The sequence below is a fragment of the Balaenoptera borealis genome (genome assembly GCF_965194805.1).
Source record: "Balaenoptera borealis genome assembly, chromosome: 19".
NCBI classification, from domain to species: Eukaryota; Metazoa; Chordata; class Mammalia; order Artiodactyla; family Balaenopteridae; genus Balaenoptera; species Balaenoptera borealis.
Genome location: NC_138878.1, coordinates 2698315 through 2717638, shown reverse-complemented (window position 1 = coordinate 2717638; position 19324 = coordinate 2698315). Strand labels below are relative to the sequence as shown.

Here is a 19324-nt window from a genome sequence, read left to right as displayed (position 1 = left end):
TGAGGCACTATATTGTGTGTCCCTTTAATACAGCAGCATAGTGTAGCCCTGACTAACGTGCCCAGGCTACACTCACACACACACATGCATACTCACGCAAACACACACACACACAACAAAACAGATGTTTCAGAGATGATGCCTCTTCTTACCATGTGAAATGTGCCTTGGTCTAGCCCATTCCATTCCATTCCATTCCATTCTGCCCTGCTCTACTTTTTTTTTTTTAAAAAAAAAACAGATATGGCTCCTTCTCCTGACCTCATGACCCACTAATGGGTTACGACCTGCAGGACTAGAGCACTTGTCTAGAGACAATGCACTAACCTTTGCCGAGGGACCCTTGAGCAAAGCACTTTGCAAAAAGAGGTGGAAGGAAGCACCTACCCTGGCAGTTACCACAGATATGCAAAAATGCAAAGAAGCACGGATTGGGCTTCCCTGGTGGCGCAGTGGTTGAGAATCTGCCTGCCAATGCAGGGGACACGGGTTCGAGCCCTGGTCTGGGAAGATCCCACATGCTGCGGAGCAACTAGGCCCGTGAGCCACAATTACTGAGCCTGCGCGCCTGGAGCCTGTGCTCCGCAACAAGAGAGGCCACGATAGTGAGAGGCCCGCGCACCGCGATGAAGAGTGGCCCCCGCTCGCCGCAACTAGAGAAAGCCCTCGCACAGAAACGAAGACCCAACACAGCCATAAATAAATAAATAAATAAATAAATAAATAAATAAAGTTTAAAAAAAAAAAAAAAGAAGCACGGAGCTCGGGAACGACAGGGGCACACTGTGGGCTGGTCTCTGGAGTCGGTGGATGCCGCCCGCAGGACTCCGCGGAGGCGAGTTCACAACGGAACGGGCACTGACTTTGCATCCAGTAGCGTTAAAACATCCCGAGAGTCCAAGTGTACACCTCTGCACTCTCCAGCCACGCTGGCACCTTTATACACTCAAGCTCAGGTGTGCCAAGGACCAGGTGCCAGGAATAACGAGGCCCTGCTCCTCTGGGCAACTCACTCAGACCACCCGTTCTCTGCTTTCCATTTTCTGGGAGAATTTTCATCTTCCTCGGGTCTGCTCCCACCTCTCCCCTCCTCTTGGCTAACTTTACAAGCAACAGTGGCATTGTAAGAAAGAGTCCTTTGGGCTTACATACTGGCCGCGTGGCCCTGAGGAACTTAGGGGAACTGTTCAATACTCGGTCTGTTCACCTGTAAACTGGGTGCAGTGGCACCTGTCCAGAGAGGACCGAACTCCAGTGAAAAGAGTCAGGTGGCTGGTGTTCTTGAGCACCTACTATGTGACAAGTATTAAATCGGGTACTGGGTTCAGAGAGCATAAAAGCAGTGATGTATGTAGGGCGCTGATGAGGGGTCTGGCTGGGTTTTGGGTTGTCATGTCACCTATCACGGTGTGGCTTTTACCATCATTCTGGGATAGTTGGCAGGTAGCAAAGGGTGGAGAGAGGATTTTCACCTGCAGAGCCGACAACAGAATGAAACTGTCAAGGCAGTCAGGGCAGCCTCAGAGGGGAAATTTCCATCTCAGCAAGAAAAGGCATTCATTTCTACCTATTTGGGTTGATGGATTTGTCCACTGAAACCCATTTGAAGAATATATATATATATACATATATATTTTTTTTAAACGACATTTAGTTTATTTTGAGTTAAAATAAACCTCAGTAAATATTTTTGTGATCTCTCCTTACCCTGCCACAAATAAAATATAATGAGCTCGACGTTTAGATAATCCTCTGATTTTTCTCAGTAGACATTTTAGATAAAAGACAAAGAGTTTCTTATTTTGGGGTTCATAAAACATTCTACATTTATGGCTTCATTTTTCTGAAATCCAGATCAAAGCCTGGCTGTGAAATTTTACTGTCCCACTGCTCACGGGTCTGTTGACTTACTGCATACTTCAAAATTCCCTTCTTCCCTCTAGACCCTCTGACCACCTTCTTTTTTTTGGTGAAAGAAGGACATTTGCATTTGGTGCTATTCAGGACCCTGAAGATGTAGATTGGCAGAGTAAGGCGGGGGGAGCCAAAACAACATTTTCCTGGGTTCTAATTAGAAGAATTAACTGTATTCATAGCAAGGCCCTCTCCTAGAGCCCCTGATTCCCCCACGAAGCAAGATGTTCTTGTGCTGAATGCAAGTGAGGTTGGTCATTCATAGCCTGTGATCTCCGCCCCCTACCCCGTTCACTAGATGCCTTTATGATCTTTGTTTATATTAATCCCCAAAGAACTAAGCTTCATTTCATTTTATTTGGTAGAGAAACCCAACAGCGAAAAGTTCAGGAGACCCAAATGTTTCCATAATTGCTTTGAGTTCTGAATGTATTTCAGGCTGACAGCAAAGATAAAAAGCCCCTTGCGGTCTGGTGTTGGGAATCATTTTTCAGTGCTGTGTGTGGGAAATTGAGCCTGGGCTGTAACGGGGTGGGTTCAGGGAGGCTGGAGTTTTCAGACTGCAGTGAAATGGGTCCCGGCTGTCACTTTAAATCATCCCTGCATTTCAGGCCTTGGTATCAATCACACCTCGGATGAACAACACCACGTTGGAAACAAATTTGGGGAGAAGCAAACAGGGGGCGGCTGGGCTCTTGTTTACGTCTTCTGTCGTGTTTCTTAAATTGTTCACATTTTCTTTTTCCACCCACTTGGATAATTCCTGCTTTCAGTGGTGACGGAAATGAGCAGGGGCCAGAATACTACAAGCTATTCCCATGATGATTGCAGCTGAGACCACAGGCCAAACCATGGATGTGTCATGAGAAAAGCTGGGTCCTGCACAGTTTCCTGGGCTGCAGAGGCTCCCGGGAAGTTTGGAGAACTGGGGTCTTCCTCCCCCATAACAGGGCGGATCCACCCAGGATCTGCTCTTTGGCACCGTCTCAACTTTTTAACCTTTACTTTTCCCATCTGAATAATGGGCCCATTTTGTGTTGCCACTTCGTATAATTCTAAAAATCTCTGCAAATAATTTCAATATGGCTGTGAAATACACAGGAGATTGAGATCCTTAGAGCAAGAAGAATCCTGCATAGGGCATTTTCCTAGGAACTCAATGATCATGCCTCTAAACTTTTCCAGTATCTTAGGAACCATTCCCACATGGAGTTCAGTTTGGGGGGAAATTTCAGGAAGTACTTAGTTTGAGCAGTGGTTCTCAAACTTTTTGATCTCAGAACCCCTTTACAATCTTAAAAATCACTGAGAGTCCCAAAGAGTTTGGTGTCTGTGCGTTATATCTATTATTATTCACTGTATTAGAATTTAAAACTGAGAAACATTTAGAATATTTATTTTAAAATAGCAATAATAAACCCATAACCTGGGGCTTCCCTGGTGGTGCAGTGGTTAAGAATCTGCCTGCCAATGCAGGGGACACGGGTTCGAGCCCTGGTCCGGGAAGATCCCACATGCCGCGGAGCAACTAAGCCCGTGCGCCACAACTACTGAGCCTGCGCTCTAGAGCCCACGAGCCACAACTACTGAGCCCTGTGTGCCTAGAGCCCGTGCTGCACAACAAGAGAAGCCACCGCAATGAGAAGCCCGCACACCGCAACTAAGAGCAGCCTCCGCTCGTCGCAACTAGAGAAACCCGCGCGCAGCAACGAAGACCCAACGCAGCCAAAAATAAATAAATTAAATAAATAAATTTATTTTTAAAAACCCCATAACCTACATAGTTCACTTTTAATGAAAAATAACAGTATGTTCCCAACCCCTCCCCCAAAATCAGTGAGAAGAGTAGCATTGTTTTAGTATTTTTGCAAATCTCTTTGATGTTTGTTATAATAGAAAACAATTCAATTTTTAGTCTGCTTCTGACTTTGTTGTAATATTGGTTTGGCCCAAATGAAATTTTTGGCCAACCCAATACGTTTTGATTGAAGTATAAGAAGAAAATCCACCTCACACAGATAGTTGGAGAAGGGAGGAGTATTTTGATAAGGTTCTCCAGATCACTGTAGCTTTTCTTCTTTGATACTACACCAAAATTTGACAAGTGGCAGTTTCGTAAAGGTTAGTTGCAATGTGGAATCTGAAACCCTGTGAATGGACTTTTAATTCTCTGGTGCATTAAAATTCATTGGTGTAACTGGTGTCTCTGGCACTCTGAATGGATCTTTTACCCGAGGAAGGAAGGAAATCACCAAGCACCCACCGCGCGCCCATTCTTTCTGTTACATCATTGAATTCTTTCCCGCATTCATCCATTATTGAACTGAGCACATAAAATAACCAAATACTATATGAAGCACTGGCAAAAAGTGAAGTTGTCAAAGACCAGCTCCTGCCTTCAAAAGGAGCTATGAAATGGAAAGAGGCTGAATGGGAGTTAGACAGACCTCGGTTGAAATCCAGCTCGACCTTTCACTGTGCTGATGTTCAGAAGTAAACAGATTTGTGAAACACTCCTTAGAAAACAAAACGATTTGAGGTTCAAATAAGTTTGTGAAGCACTTCCTCCCTCATGAAGATTCTGAATGCACAATGGGAAGATAAGGACTCTTTAAGTCCTTTGGTAAAGAAACTTGTTTAACCCAGCATCTTCCAAACTTACTTGATCACGGGCTCTTTTTCACGAAATGCCTGCTGGCCTGTTGACTAAGCATGAGAGCATCAGACTTGGGTAACCAGACTTGGTTCTGGTGAGGTCTCCTAAATTGCTGGGTACCCTGGAAAATTCTCACCATCAGTGGACGCTGGGGACAGTAAGACCTGCTCTGACTGCCTTGCCCCGGGTTATGCCATTTAATTCTTAGAGCAATCTTAGAGGGGAGGGTATCATTACACCTGCTTTACAGCCGAGGAAGCAGAAGTTTAGGAAGGATAATAACTAACGAGGTTGCTCATCGGGTTTCTGGTGAAGCCAAGACTCAACCCAGATCCGGCTGGTAGACATCACCTTGCCTGATGGTCAGGGTCCCCTTGCTTGGTCTTTTGCATTGACTCACATTGCATTCTTATTTGCGTCTTGCATTTTATCTAATTTTTGGCCTCTTAGTCTTATCTCTCGGCTGGATTGCAAGCCCTTGGGGGGGTCAGGGATGGCTTCTTGGCCAGTTGATTTCTGCTCAGTGCCAGTTATGCCTTCTCTGTGGTGGGTGTTCAACGATGTGCATTAATGGAATGACTGAGCCCACACTGGGCTTCTTTTCCAGCCAAGTGCTCAACTCCTGGTGCCCCGAGTGTCCGTGCTCTGGTCTTTGGGGCAGGGGTGGACCAAAAGGCAAGCTGATTGTTTTTCTCATCCCTCTGTGAATACTGCTTAGCATTGAACCCGCCCTGTCTACACACTTAATGCTATGTCTCCCAGCTGCAACCATGCAGAAGACACAACCCAGAGACCCCGCTGTTGTCTGGTCCATGGGGAAGGGAAGACGTTCTTCTAGCACACACGGCCACAGAATAGATATGAGCCATTAGACGGGCAGCTCCATGGATACGATGCCTAAGAAAAGGGTCAATTTCTTGCTCAACCTCTTAAAGAATGTGTTTGGAAGTGTGATTTTATTAACTCGCTCGCACATATTCATTTGGTTTCTGCCATGTTCTCAGCACCATGAGTTATTCCAGAGAAGTTTAAGACCCCAGTCCATGAATCTACTCTGAATTTATTTAATCAGTTTCTTTGCTGTCAGGGTTTCCATAGATTTTTTTTTTTTAAAAAGAAAGCCAGAGATCTGATTCATTTTCATGAGTATTTCACGCGAACCTGCTTTCTATCAAATCATCTGTGTTTCCTAATCTACAAAAAGATGTGTGTTAATTCTTTTCTTTCTCAGAAAGTGTTTGTGAACTTTCAAGGGGAAAAAAAAAACTTGGAAAAATGAATAGCAATTTCAGGAATTTCCAGAGTAAATGAGGCTTTGAGCAGAGCCTATGATCAGTGTGCATAATTCATTAAAAACAAATCACTCTGCAAAATTGGGTAAACCAACATCCTAAGACTGTCTCTGTGTGCCATGTGGCGGCCATTTAGTCCATGGCTGTTGCTAATGAAGCTCTTTATATAAATTTGAGAGTAAACAGATTTGGACAAATTTATTTGCTGGGAAAGCAGCAGCCGCTATCCCTGCCCAAATCACACAGGCCCTTAAAATGTGGTTTGGAGAAAATTATCCTTCTAGAGACGTGTGTGTGTGTGTGTGTGTGTGTGTGTGTGTGCGCGCGCGCGTGTGCGCATGCCCATGCGCCCTTGTGTGCATCGTGTAGAATTATTTTGCATTATTGCGAAGCTCTGGAGACAGAGACTCTATGTTTTAAATAACTAATCGCTTTCAAATAGGGGACCAATTAAGAAAACAAGAGCAGTCATAGAACCGAGCTTGTGCTATAAGAACAGGTGATAACATAGTGAACCCTGTTCTATGCCTCGTGTTTTATCATCTTCTCAGCAACCCTGTGAGATACTACAGCCCAGGCTGAGCTAGGGGAAGGGATTTGCACTTTATACATTAAGCATCTTGTAAGCAGTAGACTGAAGACTGAAGAAACTCAGGTTTTTGAGTCCAAAGTGTGTGCTTTGAGTCCAAAGTATTGCACTTTATTCATAAATCTGAAAGATTCTTTGGAAGAAAATGAAACTGAGAATGCATCTCTTATTTGCCAATTTGAATGTAAAAGGGTAATTTTGGACCCATATGTTCCAGATTAGATGTGGGCCATGCTCATATTCACCTCCAAATTGCGAGTCCTCCATTTGTCTTCTGTAGATAGGCATGGTTTTTAACGTTTTTAGTTGTTTCTGTTTTCTTTCTGTTTGTTTGTTTTGCTTCATTTAAAAATTATCCTAATAGGAGACAATCAATTTAAGTTCAGATTTATGACTCAAAATATTCCAGTGAACATAGTTCTGGATTGTTGATGGAGTTCTGCAGGAAGGAAAAACACTATCACTTTATCTACACAACGGCTCTCGTCTGGCGTTGGATAGAGTTCTGTAATGATTTCATGACTGATGTGAAAATGTCACTAGTCTTAGACATTTAAAATACATTACGGTGAGCTCTGTAAAAAGCAACAACAATGACAACAGTGAAGTTTCACCCTAAAAGCACGTTCCTATGCCTACAGATTAATTCCGGAAGTAACCCTGAGCTAAATGTTTCCAGAGGCAAAGCAAAGGATCTGTGTGGTGTGGTGACCAGGACAGCTCTTAGAAAAGTTTTTCCAACTTGTTTTGCAACCTGGGATCTTGTTATTCCTTTGTTGACTTAGCTGTTTTCACTAGATTTGAAAGTGGCCATTTCTGGCATCCCTCTCGTTCCACTCAGTATGGAAGCCAACCTCAGATACGGAAGTATCTCTTCCTAAATAGACATCCATGCTAGGCTAGGTTCACGGAGAAATGATTCGCAAGGGTGAGCCATGGCAACTCGTTATTTTCTCCCTGTGGTCTGGATTCCTGAGGAAAACTTTGACTCTTTTCTGATGCTTTTCCACCTTATTTACTTGGGGAAAAATTACAGGACACGTGAATATTCTGAACAGTTTCCAGAACAATTACACTTGCTGGTGAGTGATTCTTTCACGTTTCCACCACATAGAACACTGTGCCATCCCCCCACCAAGCTCTTTTTGGGGGAAATCAGGAAGGAAGCTCAGAGACTATGTATACTTCAACGCAGTGAATTCTATTCCAACGAGAGAAGGACCAAGGACCTCTTGACCGCCCGTGTTTGCCTCTATTTTTTTGAACCATCTTGGAGTCTGCCTGGCTGACTTTCTGTTCTCTGGTGCTTGTGGGCTGGTTGGCGTTGGCCCTGGTCAGGAGGAGAACAGAAAAATCCTCAGGGAAAGTACAGGATGTGACAGAAAACTGAGCTGGTGAATCAGGGGTGGGCTAGGTCTCCATTGTGTCAAAAGTGCAAGAGTTCTAGAAGGTTGTGGGCAGGAAGTGGCATTGCTGAGTCAGAGGAGAGGACCTTGCCCCGTGAGTCAGGACCCTCGACAGACACACCTTGGGGCGCAGGCGTGGATGAAGCCCTGGAGACAGCTGTGGAGGGGCTAACGGAAAAGAGAGCTCGCAAGCTTGTGGAGTGTTATCGCGTCCCAAACCTCAGCGCGTTCTAGGGAAAAAGGTACCCTGAGGTGCGGTCTTGGGCAGGCTCCCTAGGAGCAGAGCCTGGAGCAAGGCTGTGTGTGGAAGGGGCTGATCCGGAAAGTTCCCAGGCAAGACAGGCTGAGGGGGCGTGAGGGAGTGGGAGTGGGAAAGGAAGGCGGCCAGGCCAGGGTGAGGCTTCAGGCAAAAAGCCCAGCCGCCAGGGCTGGCCGCTGGGCAGCCAGTGTGCCCACAGGCGGGCAGGAGGTCAGAGGGCACGTGCGGGAGGTGCGGGGGCCAGCTCGCGCTGCATCCAAAGAGCAGACTGCGTGCTTCCCAACTCCATGCTGAGCGACTGCCACGTGGGAGCATTTACACCATGGGAATCAGCAAATGCTACAGCTCACGACTTTCTTTTTGGAGAGCTACGCATTTACCAGCCTGGGTGGACCTCTGCCAATGTCTGGCGCAGACACACCCAGCAGACATTTACTGAGTAGTTCCTGTGTGGCAGGCTCAGCTATAAGCATTCCTCTACACATCAGCTCTGTAGTCCTCACAACGATCCCATGGAGAAAATACTATTTATCATCCTCATTTACGAAAGAGGAGACGGAGGCACAGAGACGGCAGGTGATTTGTTAAGGACAAGTCAGCCCGTTCATAAGGGTGGAGCTGCAGCCAAAGCAGTAGAGCCCCAGAGTCTGTGCTCTTCAATATGCAATATTCAACCATGTAAAATATACAGGCTTGCGCTGCACAGAAAAGACTTTCCTTGACGATGAGAAAGCATATGTGTGGAGGTCATTCACTGCAACATGACTTGCCATTGCAAAATATTGGAAATTACCAAAATGCCCACACCTAGGGGATCCGGTTGAACAAACTACGGCCCATCCACACAGTGGAACCCTACACAGCTGTAAAGAGGAATGAGAAGGTGTGATCCGGACTGACATGGGGCGATATCCAGGGAGCGATGTTAAGGGGGAAAACAACGCTGAGTGCAAAACAGAATGCATAATGTGCCATATTTTTGCATATAATATATATTTATTTCGTATGTGTATCTCTTATGTACACACACAGATATGCATGTGTGTACAGTATGTGTGTGTGTATGTGTGTGTGTGTGTAATATTTTCCCTCCTCCAAAAGACATGCAGGATGGATAAGCCAAAAATAATTAAGGAGATTGATTACCTAGGGGGAGTGGGAACGGGTGAAGGATTAGGGGAGGGAGTGGAACTTCCAAGTATTCATTTTTTGAATCGTTTTGATTTTTGGAACTAAGGTACTGTTAATATTTTCCCTATTTAAAAATTGAAATCCAAGAGGATGGGGGAAACGTCTGCAAGGTTGTAGGTACGCTTGCTCACGTGGGCCCTCTTTGCAACGGCGGTCCTTGGCACGAGGGATTGTCACAATTCACTCACACACGTGCCTGCGGCTCGTACTGCTCTGAGGGAAGCCCCGTCACAAAGGCTACGACACGGCCCCTGGTTGCTGAGGGCATGGGCGCTGCAACAGAGGCCAGCAATGCGCTCCTGGGATGGCCACGTGTCAAGAAAAGGTTCCCAAAGCTCAGATTTGAGGGTGCTTGGAAACAACAGGGAATCATCCAGGAGCTGGCAGCATCCAGAGATGACTCTCTCCACGTTGCAGAAGACAGCTCTTAGGGGACCCCAGGGCAGCTATGTTCCTCGGGCAAAGAGTCTGGTCATGACCCCCAAAACAGGGGTCAAGAGGTCACGGTGATGGGCTCCAGGTAAAGACCTTGGAGTTCGGCTTTTGTTCAGATCGGTGTTTGCTGTCCCCCTTTTTGTGCCAGATCCTCTCTCGTGGGGGCTGAAAGACTCGCTGGAGACGGGGCCAAGCGAGTCAGCAGATAAGAGAATGTGAACTTCCCTTCCCACTCCGAGCAGCCCAACCAGGCCGTGCATTTCATGAGAACAGCTCTCTCTTGAGGTTTGTGCTAATTCCTTTTCCCAACTGGGCTGGGAATGCCATCAGACAGCTGCACTGGTGTGGTCCAGGGTGTCTGCGTCTGTCCTGACAGCCACCGGAAAGCGCGCAAATCCACAGACACAGGGAGGACGTTTCGGAGACTGGCGGCCGTGTGAAATCAGAGCTCCGTGTTTAAGAAGAAGGGTCGCATTGCTTGGTTTTCCAGCTCATTCTCGGGACTGGTTCTGATTTCACATCGCTGGTCACAGGGGCTGAGTCACCTTCTCATCTAACGTACAGGAAAGAGCATCAGTTAGTACAGACCAGCCCTGTATGCTTGTCCTGGTTTCTTCTCTTCCAAGCTGTGTGACCTTGGAGCAGTCCATTTCCTTCTCTGAACCCCAGATGATACAATGGAAATACTGCTATCTGCCTGCATCCAGGGCTAGACCAGGTTGTCTGCTGAAAGCCCACAACCACTTACCTCTCTGATAACAGCAGCTCTGGGAATTGAACCCAGTCTTGTCCATTCAAAGCCACCAGCCTTTCCTCCCGTCCCAGATGTCCATGAGGTAAGTGGTTAAAGGTGCAGCCTCCATTTTACTTTGCCTTTTACTGAGCACGTGACTCAATCCCTCTGCCCCTCAGTCCTCTCATCTTTAAAAAAATGGGCCAATAATAGTTCTATCTCCAGGGGTTGATGAAAGACCAAATGTGTTGAAGTCTCAGAACGGTACAAAGAATGTTGGCTGTTATGGCCATGGTGCCTCTAGACTCACATCCGTGTGTGCTGAGCTCTTTCCTCCGATTAGCCCGAGGTCTAGGTCGGGAGAAGTAAATCCAGGGCACACACTCCACCACGTCCACGGCAGATGTCACCAGTCGCTGGCCTCACCCTTCTCCACGGTCGGGGTGGAGCCTCAGAAACCTCAGGCAGGCACGGCTAGTTGACGGCAGCTGACGCGTGAGCCTCGCCGCCGTCCACTGGTTTAGGCGAGCGTGGGCCTTTGATCTTTTGCAGGATGATCTGCTTTGCATGGAAACTGAGGCCACCTTCGCGATCTGGAAGATATCCAGGCGCCTTTCACAGGTTCAGAAACAGGCGGCTCCCTCCGAGGCCTCCCCAAATGAGGAGAGCCTCTGTTTCGTCCTGAAGGAACAGGGTCAGACGCTGCTCCTGCTGTCTGGGGTCAGGAAGAGCCCTCTGGAGGGAAGGCAGGGGGTGTCAGTGCACAGGATGAGATGATTCAGGGAGGCCGACAGTGGACTACAAATCCCCGTTGCGCAGAGGAGGCCAAGGTTACGCAGCCAGTGAGCGGGGAGGGGCCAGGTGCCCCCCGCCCGAATGCCGGCCTCCTTACCCCGGGGGCAGCTGCAGCGCTTCCCCTTGCTCTTACAGCTGTTTAGAGTCTGTAAAGCCGCTAATCCCCGGCCATGTGTCATTCCCAGCCAGTCAATGGGCTTCGCTTCAGCTCAAAGCTGAGAGGCCTGGCTCTCCCTCTGCACACTTAGTGTCCAAATTTCTGATTTAGTGGGAGAAGCCCAGCACGGCCCCTCGGTGCCGTCTCAACCAGAGCCAGCGTAGAAGGTGCCAGAGACAAAAGGGCCTTGGGATGCATTTTCAGACGGAAGGAGAGGAGAATCTCTTTTCAGCTTCTCCAGGGAAGATCTCAGAAAGAGCTGATCTCTGCTCACCTTCCAGGTGCTGGGACACCGCTAACCTTCACCAGGTAAACCTGGAATTCTAAACCTAAGACGCAGCCAGAGAGGGGCACTCCTGCTGGGCAGAAGGTGCCGATGGAAAAACAATTTGAACCTTTTTAAGTTAAGCAAGTGGTTTATCTTTGGGTCTTAAATTCTGCAGAAAGTTCAGGATAGAAATGAGTTTCCTCCCAAACAAAGTCTGATTTACAGTTACCTTGGTGGACACTGGAAACTCAAGCCGAGCGGCCATGTCTGTGCTTTGCTCATGCGCTGGACTCAATCAGGCCTGGGTTTAAATCCCAGCTCGGCCCCTGTTATGACTTGGGCCACTTCTGTCACTCTCTGAGCCTCAGTTTCCTCATCTGGGAGATGGGTGATTTCAGACCCCCAACGCCACTCAGTTATCCCAACCAGAATCTTCCGAAAGTGAAAGGTCCCATCGGGGCATCCGACATGAAGAGGGATCCTCTCAGGCAAATCAGGGCTGTTTAGGGAATCAGCACCGGGACGAGCTCCAAGACCGTCACCTCGGGTTATGCACTCCTGTTCCAAAGTCCAGGTCCTCCTGGACACCCACTCACAACTCTGAAGTTTGTTTCTGTGGCAAGTGGCACAGAGAGGGAGGGTTGTTATCACTTCTGGAAACACAGGTGAGTCGACTCCGGAATAAAGAAATACTCCATTTTATTTCCGTGCTGCAGACGTGATGCTGGGCGCTCCCTTTGGTGAGGCTGAAGGGGAGCCGCTGTTGCCAGAGGCTTCCAGGGGGTGTTTCGAGGACCCCCTCCCGGCCCTGCCTGCTGCCCTCGCCCGAGGGGCCCTGGGACACGGGAACCATTGCCGAGCGGTGAAGGCTCACTGACGGCTGTCTTCCCTCAGGCTCTTTCCTGACGTTTCTCCATCACCATCTCTGAAGCCACCCGTCCTTTTCAGGAAAAAGAAAAAAAAAACGCAGTAGTCTGACATTCCAAGAAACCCCAGAAGGAGGAATGTAGAAAATCAAACAGGCTGGTCCCCATCCAGCGGTTCCTCCGGGGAGAGAAACGATTTCGCACGCTAATGGCCCGGCCTCCGACGCTGACATTTTCTTGCAATGTACTTAAGTCCGGTTTGTTTTGCTTTCTGTCTCCACAACAATTACCAAGATTTATTTTTTATTGCTTCGGTTCACGCTGCCAGGACCACACTTCCTTTTTCTCTTTAAAGGAACAGCCATACTGAGCGGAGGGGCCTAGGAAGTGAGCATTTTCAATCGCAAAAATGAAAATAAACAAGGCTGCTTGCCTCTTCTGGAGACGGCCGGCCGCTTCCCCCACGCTCGGTGCCAGAGGGGCTTCTGGCTCTTCTCTGCTTGACACACGGGTTCACCCAGCGACTCGGCGGCAGCGCCCCGCGAGGCGGGTTGTCACAGAGAAATCATCCCCCCCCCCCCCCCCCCGGCAAAGGGGCTCCTCGGAGGAACCCCGGGCGCTCAAAAGGCACTTTGTTCTCAACCGCGGGAGACTGGGCTTCTTGTGGGGTGACAGGGATGAGGTTGGGGGTGAATCTTTCTCAGAGTTGATGTGGTTTTCCGAGGTGATGGTTTGGAGCTGGGGGACTCCTGTGAGTGTCCAGGTGGTCTGGGATGGGCTTGTCTGTATCTTCCCTGCCACGCGGTGATGCGGGGCCATTCCAGCAAGGGCGGGGAGAGAACCGGCGTGTGTGCATCCCCGCTCCTCGAGGTCCTGGAGGTGCGACCCTGGGAAAGTTACTCACCCTCTCTGAGCCCCAGTTTTGTCACTGGAAGCACCTGCCTCCCTGGGCAGCTGTGAGGACCCCCTGAGACCATGGATGGAATGGGCTTGCACAGCCTGGCAGAGGTACCTGGGTAGGCTGCATAATGGCCCCATCTTGAGATGGGAGGTGATCCTGGATTATCCGGGTGGGTCCCATGTAGCAACAGGAAGGGCCTTATAAGAGGGGGGCAGGAGGTCAGAGTCTGTGACGATGGAGGTGGAGGTTGGAGGGGTGCGGGGCAACGAGCTGAGGGATGCAGGCGCCTCCAGAGCTGGAAAAGGCAAAGGAGTGATTCTCCTCTGGAGTCTCCAGAAGGAACCAGCCCTGCGACACCTTCACTTGACCCGGTGAGACCCATGTCAGATTTCTGACCTCCAGACTGTAAGAGAACACATGTGTGTTGTTTTAAGCTGAGTTTGTGGTCCTTTGATACAGTAGCCCAGGAAGTGAGCACGCAGTGCTGGACCGCTGCTGTCACATCACTGACGGTGGTGATGAGCCTCTTCCCCGGGGTTGTCTCTCAGGTTCCATGTTGGCCTCCAGTGCCCTGAGGCTACATGTTTGTCTGTTCATTCATTCATTCCTGGGCACCCAGAATCTGCTGAGACTCTGCTGGGGCCGACATCTCAGGTACCCCTGCCCTTGCTCACTCTCCACCTTGGGCCCGCTCCTAACGCAGAGCCAGAGTTATCCTTCAAAACCAGGTCAGGCCACTCGGACAGGGATTTGTGTCTGTTTTGTCCTAGAGCAGCATCTGGCTCGTAGTAGGAGCTCAGTAACGCTTGATGAGTGACTAAATACGGGGGCCCTGCTTCCATCAGCTCTCTCTCAAAGGCGAATGATGGGCCTGGGGCTGCAGAAGGGGAAGGAACCTCTAGCTGCTCTGGGGTCTCTCCCTCCAGGCTCACACACACACACACACACACACACACACACACACATGTGTTCACATGAATCAGAATGTGTTTGACATGGAGAGAGCAGGAGAGGTCTCTGTGTCCAAATCCCCCCCTTTTTAATAAGGGCACCAGTCATATTGGATTAGGGCTCACCCTGAAGACCTCATTTTAACTAATTACATCTGCAACAAATCTATTTCCAAATACGGTCACATTCCAAGGCACTGGGGGTTAGGACTTCATCAGACGAATATGGGTGGGGGGGACACAATTCAACCCATGACACCCTCCCTGACATGGACACCCCCTCCTTCCATCACCGCCATCACAGACGGCTCCTTCCTCTGAACTTTCTGAGCATTTTTTACATTCTTCTTTTCCTACATTTGCCATAAATTTAAACCCCATGAAGACAGGGGGTTTGGTCTTGTTTGCACACTGCCACGTCCCAGCACTCCCCAAATAGTGCCTGGTGCATAACAGGGGCTCAATAAATGTTTGCTGAGTGAATGAACAAGAGACCTGACTCCCGAATCCTTCGTTAGACTGTACGCCCAACCAGGGCAGGAACCTGGCAACTTTATCAGGGCAAACACTCAGTGAATGCTTGGGAAATGGAATCACTTTTTGGTCCAGCGGCGAAATTTCCTGTGACTCAGTAAATCACTTTAACTAATGAAGGAATAACAATCCCAGAGGAACAGAAGTTTCAACTATGCAGATTATTTCTGAGTTTTTAAAAAGTGTCTCTTCAAAGAAATAAGTCCCTGGGGACTGCTGGCTCTCCATAAAGCCTGACTTTCCACTCGCTTAAGTAGCTCATTTTGGCCCTGAGACAAGATCCAGTTGGTGGTTTTTAATAAATAATGTTTTCTGTGTTACAAAAGCAAAATTGAGAAAATTTACAGAAGTAGAAGGAATTAAGAAAAAATAACCCATCAGCCACAGACAACCAGATTGTTAATATGCCACTGTATTTCTTTCTAGTCTTTTTTTATATGTCTATTTTTATGTGGTGATAAACAAATTTAAGTGCAATTGGGTTGCTGCTTCAATTAAACAAAATCCATCTTGAAAATATCCTCCAGTTTCCACACAATTCGAAAACCCCGGAGGCGAGAGTCTGGATGGGGCTGGAGGGAGGGGGTGGGGAGGGGCTGAGAGCTTGGGTCTGGGGTGGGAGCGACAGGGCGCAGCTGGTCCTGGGCAACGTTGTTCCCGGAATCCCAGTCCTTGAATGCCCACGTGGACGGCACTATTGAGATGGATGTAAAACAAGGACAAACACAGCGCCATAAAACCCATTTCCTGGCCTGGGCTCCCAGTTCATCTGCAACTTGCACTTTTCCAATTACAAGGCCCTTCTGGAGCACGGGTGGGAAAGTGCGGCCACTTCCCACCGAGTGAGCGGCTCCAGGTCGGCTCGGATCCGGGACAAGGCCGTGGGTATTTTGGAGGGGAAATGATACATCCCCACGGCCGAAAGCAATGGGGCCGATTCAGGCTTTGTGGTGGCCGCTGATGTCATTTCAGAGAAAGAGCTAAAAAGCTGCTTTGTTTTTCAGACAGTGTTTCTGAAATTGTCTTCTTTAAAAAAAAAAAAAATTCTGATTTTATCCCAATGTGGATGTTCCAAACCCCAAACCTCTAATCCAGGCCTGCTTGAAGATCCCTGCCCTGGGCCGGTGCGGGCGCCAGTGGGAAACGCAGAGGTCACCCAGTTCAGTCTACCGCAGAGCTCGCTGCCGGGACCCTCGTTTGCTGCTGGCCTGCTGGGGGGCCCGCGAACGGGTGGAGGGCGGGGAGGCCAGAGAGAGAGGGACATGCGTCTTCTCGCAGGCCGCCGTGGCTATCCAAGAATGCCACAGCGTGTCTTCCAAAGTTCTGCCTTCCGAGGGTGTGGGGGAGGCTCACCCTTGGCTGACACGCTGGGAACGTTGTCGGGCTGGCACTCGAAGCCGGATGAAGAGGAGAGCGGGACAGGAGAGACCAAGGAAAGGCCCCGCCTGCACGGCTGGAGGGTGGAAGGGGTTAAAACAGGCCTCCTCCCAGCCTGAGCGCCCCCTCCTTGACCCCCTCTGGTCTGCCCAGTCTCCCACGCAGGAAAGGACCAGCACGGCCCCTCCTCGCAGTCCCGGAATGTGACATTGCTGTCTGGCGGGTGCACTATGGTTGACCACTAACTGCCAGGTCAAAATTGTGCTGGGCTGCCCAGTCCTGAGGCCCTACTGTGTGGCTAAGTTCAGCTCCAGGGCCGTCCTATGTGCCATCTCAGTCGATCCTCACGGCAACGCTGTGGGGGCTCCACTTTACAGATGGAGAGACCGGTGCTCAAAGAGGGAAAGGCCACCCCATGGGAAACAGCAGAGCTGGGATTCACGCCTGCGGCTGATGGCTTTTCCTTAATTCCTGAACCGCACTGCCTTTAAGTAAAGGATGCCATGGGGGTTGATATGCCCAAAGATATGCTGACAGCCTGACGTCTGGTAGCAGTAAGCGGGACCTTATTTGGAAAAAGGGTCTTTGCAGATGTGATCAAGAATCTTGAGATGACAAGCGTCCTTATGAGAGACAGAAGGGGAGGTGACACAGGCACAGGGAAGAAGGCTGTGCAGAGACGCAGGCAGGGATTCGGTTCTCCACATTTCTGCTTCTCCCAGGAATGCTCAGAAGGCTGCCTTACAACGCTCACTCTACTGATGGAAACCCCGAGGCCCTCAGAAATTCGGAGGCTCATACCAGGCAGGGGCTGTGTGCCCGTTACGAACGCTAGCTGCGTGACAAGCCGCCCCCAACAGTAATATACTAACGCAACAACAGTCCCGTCAGCAGCTCAGTCAGGGTCTCTCACGCGGGTGCCCCTAGACGGGGGCTGGTTGGGGTCGCCTCGTGGGTTCAGCACACCCTTCTCTCTCTGACTGTCCCCCAACCCCCCCCCCATTGTGTCCCCCCCGGCCCGGCCACCCCCGACCCTCCCCCCAGCTACATGTTGGCCATAGAGTGACTGGCCATCTGGGCATCTTACGTGCCCGTCAAAGAGTCCCGAAGTGTCCCAAGACAGACCAGCAGAGGCTGCCCGGCCTTTTCTAACACACCTGGGGAGTCACACAGAGCCATGTCTGCCATGTGCTCTTCAGGATGCAGCACCCCCTAGACAAAGACCGCCACAGAAAGCCTGGCAGGTTTCAAGTCCTCCCTGACTCGGCGGCCAATCCCGGCCCCTCCGGCTCTCCCACGCTGGCTCCTCTGGACCCTCTCCTCCTCTGTGTCTCCCTCCTCTGCTCTCCAGCCCTCCGCCGCAGGGGTTCGCATCATGCCCCGAGAATGCCAGTGAGGACGTTCCCACCCGGGAGCGGGGCCAGCTTGTTTGGCTTCAGCGGCCCTGGCTCCACAGGGGTCTCGTGCCCTCACACCCCCAGTCCTCCTCGGCCATGTGAACACAACTGCATCCCACGGAAATACCTGTGATGGTGTTTGGACAAATACCCGGGATCTGAGCTCTTCCTGTGACACGGCCACAGAGCTGTCAAACTTCTGAAGCAATACTTTTATAACTGAAGTGTATTTTGGGTGCTGGAAATGTAAACTTCAGTGCTTGAGCAGGTGTGGCCGTGGACTCGGCCCTAATGGGACAAAATGCACAGTCTGTGGATTTCTACCACAGGTTTATATTTTTAACATTTACAACCAATAAACATTAGCTCCAACATCAACATAAGAAAAGGAAGACTATAAATCCTTCCTTTCTAGTAGTAAAGGGAACGGAGTCCCAGACCATAACGCTCGCTGTCATATTTTAATAGCAACTGTTCGCAGACTGCTTGCCCCGTGCCAGATTCTGTACTAAGCTCTTTGCATTTATCGTCTCATTGGGTCCTTAAACAACCCTATTATTATTATTATTCCCATTTTACAGAGAGGGAAATTGACGCTTAGAGATGGTTAGTCGCTTGCTCAAGGTCATATGTTAGCAAAGGGCAGAGCCAGGGAACGAACATCCGTGTCACTAAATGAATACTGCATTCATATCCCTGTCACTGAAGCTGTTTTGTAAGGGGCCAGAGTATTTCAAAATCTACACATGGGCATTTACTGAAGTATCTGATTGGAATGCTTCGCCTTTGAACAAATTGATTGTCACGTGAAACTTGGAGGTACTGGGGCTGAGGGGGTTTGATGAAATTGGGAGCTAGTAGATGACTTTGTCCTGGAGCTCAGCCCTAGACCAGGGACAAGTGAGGTATTGTCTTAGGGGATTCCTTAGGCACAGGGGAAGCAAGAAAAGGCAGTGCTCCTTTTGTGGAGATAGATTCTGAACAGGAAACAATAGAGAAGACCAATGACCCCCAAAGCTGGTTCTTTGAGAAGATCAATACAAATAATAAACATCAGATAAACAACAAGGTCCTACTGTATAGCACAGGGAACTATATTCAATATCCTATGATAAACCATAATGGAAAATAATATGAAAAAGAATATATATATGTATATATTTATGTATATGTACAGTCACTTTGCTCTACTGCAGAAATTAACACAACATAGTAAATCAACTATACTTCAATAAAATTTTTTAAAAAGCAATGTCAAACTAAATAAAAAACAAAACTCAAGTACAAAAAAAAAAAGGATAAACATCTAGCCAAGCTGATCATGAAAAGGAGAAAAGACACGAATCACCAGTATTAGAAATGAGAGTATTGACACCACTACAGATCTTACAGACAACTTGGAAAAAGTGGACAAATTGCTTGAAAGACACAAACTACCAAAGCTAACTCTAAAAGAAACAGATGACTAGATAGATAAGAGTATTCTCTATTAATAAAATTATATTCGTAGTTAGAAACCTTCCCACAGAGAATACTCTAGGCCCACAGGGCTTCACTGGTGAATTCTGTCAAACATATAAGTTGAATAATTATTCCAATTTTAC

At 48.8% G+C, this 19324-nt stretch overlaps 1 protein-coding gene and 1 long non-coding RNA gene across 3 annotated transcripts in view; one reads left to right on the top strand and one right to left on the bottom strand.

The window, feature by feature from the left end:
• LOC309616381 (uncharacterized protein C16orf95 homolog) overlaps positions 1-19324 on the bottom strand; it is a 515949-nt gene that overhangs the window by 41213 nt on the left and 455412 nt on the right. The gene's annotated exons all lie outside the window — the stretch shown is intronic.
• Positions 6173-12728, top strand: LOC309616400. Its single transcript, XR_014237463.1, has 2 exons — positions 6173-11736; positions 12412-12728. It is a non-coding gene; the product is annotated as an uncharacterized lncRNA (long non-coding RNA).